Below are 4,300 nucleotides of genomic sequence, written 5' to 3'. Positions count from 1 at the left end.
TGCAGAGGTGAACCGCACTTAATTCAAACGCCGCCGTCGGGTTTCACGTGGGGTCCCGGATGACCGCCGCATGAAGAACTCCTAATAGACTTTCTGGTTTTTACTGCTCTGAAATCCAGAGCGATTATGGTTTACTTCACTCCCCTTTTCAAGGCCTTAAATTCCCCCCCCTCGGATCTCAGTGATTTTTCCACTGTTTCTTGGTTTGGGTATTGATGGCAGATGAGAGGCCAACCGCATATGCCTGCAGCTGATTGGCTTAGGGGCAGCCATGGAAAATGTCTGTTAGGCTCAAGGGCTTACAGGGTTTGGCAAAGCAATGGAGCCATCTGGAGAGTGAGCTCTGGCCTCCATCTTGTACGCAGCAATGGCTTCAGCTGCCTCCGTCTCACCCTTGTTTCTTCAGCTGTTGTATAGCTTTCAATAACTCATGCCTCAAGACCCTTTTGCTGGCAGTAATCGGCTTAGGTGCTTCCAAAATTCATTTCTGTTTAAAAAAAAAAAACGCCCACACTTATTATTCTGAGATTCGGTAATCATTGCAGGGAACAATAATGTACTGAACGCTGAACTACCTGTCCTTTCATCACACCTGAAGGCACTGCTACCTTGTAATGGCTTAGAAAATACAGAGAAAACAGCTGCACAGAATATAATCTGAGATATCACAGACGCTATGACACTTGAAGACTAGAATTACTTATTTTTATCTGACTATAGTAATTTGTAATTCGTGTTTTAGGGTTCCTAAAAAAATAGTTTTCCTTACTACAACAGCCTCATATTTGGATCGCATTGGCTTTGTAGTTTCACCACAACTGGATGGCGGAAGTTTGCTTACCTTAGGTATACAGCTTCTAGCTGCGAGATTATATATATATAATATGTATAATTAGGGCTGGTAATGATTAAAATTTTCGTGTTCGATTAATCGAATTTTTTTTTAATCGATTAATTTTGATCAATTATAACGCACATACAGATCCAACAGCACAGCAATGAAGTAATACAATGAACTCGGATCACACTAATCCAGCACGTTATGAATCTCACGTGCCCCACTCAATATGGCCGCCGCTTGAGTGGGGCAACTCAGAATAATAACGTGCTGGATTAGTGTGATCCTAGTTCATTTTATTACTTCATTGCTGTGCTGTATGTGTATAGGCCGATGTCTTGGCTGGCGCTCGTGCAGAAAGCTTCAAAAATGTTTTATTCAATCAAAATTTTTTTAATCGATCAAAAAGATTGACGATTAATCGAGAAATGAATCGTTAATTTGCACAGCCCTAATATATATATAAATATATGCAGGTGAAACTCGAATAATTAGAATATCGTGCAAAAGTAATTGCAGTAAGTGCTGCAAAAGGGGCCCAAACCAAGTACTGAGTACATATGCATGCTTGTACTTTTCAGAGGTCCGATATTGTTCTATGTACAATCCTTGTTTTATTGATTGCATGTAATAATCTACTTTTTTGAGGTTGTGGATTTGGGGTTCTTGGGGTTTTCATGAGCTGTAAGCCATAATCATCACAATGATGACAAATCACGGCTTGAATTATCTTGCTTTGCATGTAATGAGTCTCTCTCATATATTAGTTTCACCTTTTAAGTTGCATTAGTGAAATAAATGAACTTTGCACGATATTCTAATTATTCGATTTTCACCTGTATAATTAGGAGTAGGCAACAGTTGGAGGGCTGAGGTCGCCTACCCCTGATATATATTTATTATATGTTTTTTGTTTTGGTTTTTTTCTCAGTAGAACATTAGAAGGTAATTAAAATTATGATAGCATAGTATATTTTCAAATATAGCTTTCTGTCCAGTCATCCTACTGAAGAATGTAGCCCAATATGACATTGGTGCCTATTTTGGCTAAGATGGCAGCTAACATATTGCATTTGGTGGTCAAGCCGCCATTCAACTCCCCTCACTCCCGCCCGCTCCCCTCTCTTTGATCCTCCTCGGCTGCCGGTGCTGCAGCGCCATCTAGCGGCACGGCCGGAGAACTAACACTCTGCTGCTCTAGGAGGTGGCTGAGGAGCCTCTCACCTAGCGCAGCACAAAGCATGTGGTGACCCCCCTCAACAGTGGGTTGTGACCCACTTTTGGGTCGCGAGCCACAGGTTGAGAACCACTGGCATAAGGTAATTACAGAAATGTCAAATGTAATTGGGTTTGGTAGGGATGCACCGATACTAGTAATAGTGCTGATACCAATTATTTGGACAAGTACTCATACTCAGCCAAATGCTCCCAATGCCTATCACGATACCGGGACTTCCAGTATCGGGAAGCTGGGCAGCGTGTAATGACCAAGGAGCATGGAGCCGGCTTCCTGGCCAATCAGGAAGCCAGGTGGCGTGTAATGACCAGGGAGCATGGAGACAGCTTCCTGGCTAATCGGGAAGAGGGGTGGCGAGTAATTACATGACGCCCGGCTTCCCTAAAGGGACTTTCGGTTTCAGTATTCGGTATCAGCGAGTACCGAACAAAAAAATCAGTACTCAATACCGAAAAAAACAGTATTGCTGCATCCCTAGGATTTAGACGCCACTGCCTGCAGCCTCCAAGTAATGTGTTGATATAAGCTTCAGTAATAGATTGGGAGATGAGCTGCTCAGTGTAGAGTTTCTCTCCTAACAAGGCTCTCTACTGATGACCAGCAGAACCACATTTAACCCTCCCATCCTCACACAGAAGATTGAGGCAATGGTGTTGAAACTCTGGACTCTTGGCAAGACAGGTCCCCTCTTTCCTACTGGTGTTCTTGCAACGGTTGCAGAAGCAAGGCATATTAGAGGACTATTTCTGAAAATGCATTTATCCTTTAAAACAGTGGTTCTCAACCTGTGCAACCTCAGGACCCACGTTTTGTCTTTGGTCATTAAGTTGCGACCCAAGTCACACTGCAATAGGATGCACAGCATTGCGGTACCGTGCGTTCTGGTGTGGGCGATCGAACTGTGGGTGGGAGGTGCTTTTGGGTTGCCATTTAAAAGATCCACCCAGTCTCCACACCTTACGAGAACTGGAGTGGATCCTCAGCCTGGGGTCCAGTGTGGGCTGCTGTGCAGTGACGGACATCCATACGTGCATTGTGAGCCCTGTAGAGGTTTCGGGAGCCAGAATGTGACGCCACTTTGGTCCAGCCACCTATATAGAACACGCGAGGAAGTTGAAAATATTGATTTCGCTCCCTCGCGGCCATAGCCCAAGCGCATCCCACCTCAAGCAGACACTCGGCATTGGGCAGCATATTTTAAATGGCTGCTTGGCGCGAGAACCGACAGTGCTGCAAAAGGGGGAGGCTGAGAGCCTCTCGCTTAGAAAAGTGGAAGGTACACAGCAACCCACTTAAAACGGGGTGGTGACCCACTTTTGGGTCACGACCACCCGGTTGAGAACCAAGGCTTTAAAGTATACATAATCATAGGATACCAGTCGAGAGCCAAACATTAAAGGAGAACTATGAGGGGAGTGATTTCCACTCACCTCATAGTTCTAGCCGACCTGTGACAATGAGACTGTCACAGGTCGGCTCAGTAGATCGGGAGGTGAGCGAACACATACCGGCCTTCGCTCACCTCTCGATCCTGTCACGGCTCTCTGCCGTGAAACAGGAGGGGATGGATTCCCCTCTCCGCGCTCCGATCCGCCAGCGCTGACTGGCGGAACGGACGGGGGAGGGGGCGGGTACAGCTGGCTCTGCCTCTAGATAGGCAGAGCCAGCTGTCAGTCACGCAGCTGAGCGGATCCCGACCAAATTGTCGGGATCTGCTTCAGCTGCGGCGTCTCAGTATACCGCGAGCAGCAGCTCTCTATATACTGAGCTTAGGGTGACGGTAGGACGCTAGTTTGTGTCCTCCCGTTACCTTAAGGAGAACTATGGGGAAAAGACTTAACCCCATAGTTCTCCTTTAAGGTATCGAGATCTCCTTTCGTTCTCTGCCTCTAGATAGGCAGAGCCAGCTGTCAGGCACGCAGCTGAGCGGATCCCGACACAATTGTCGGGATCTGCTTCAGCTGCGGCGTCTCAGTATACCGCGAGCAGCAGCTCTCTATATACTGAGCTTAGGGTGACGGTAGGACGCTAGTTTGTGTCCTCCCGTTACCTTAAGGAGAACTATGGGGAAAAGACTTAACCCCATAGTTCTCCTTTAAGGTATCGAGATCTCCTTTCGTAGGTTTACTGACAACTCCATTTAATGGTCTCCACTGAATTCTATATTACAGTTGCTGGAAGCATTCATGAAATTCTCTTTTTTTGGGGGGGGGGGGGGTGGGGTT

General features: G+C 46.2%; 1 protein-coding gene across 1 annotated transcript in view; it reads left to right on the top strand.

Annotated features, from left to right (window-relative positions):
- The window catches only part of SLC2A10 (solute carrier family 2 member 10), a 14,784-nt gene that overhangs the window by 10,231 nt on the left and 253 nt on the right, over nt 1-4,300 (top strand). The window lies entirely within an intron of this gene.

The sequence above is a fragment of the Nanorana parkeri genome, unplaced genomic scaffold (genome assembly GCF_000935625.1).
Source record: "Nanorana parkeri isolate BGI_ZX_2015 unplaced genomic scaffold, ASM93562v1 scaffold1934, whole genome shotgun sequence".
In the NCBI taxonomy this organism is placed as follows: Eukaryota; Metazoa; Chordata; class Amphibia; order Anura; family Dicroglossidae; genus Nanorana; species Nanorana parkeri.
Note: the sequence above shows the minus strand (reverse complement) of the source record. Positions and strands in the feature narration are given on the sequence as shown.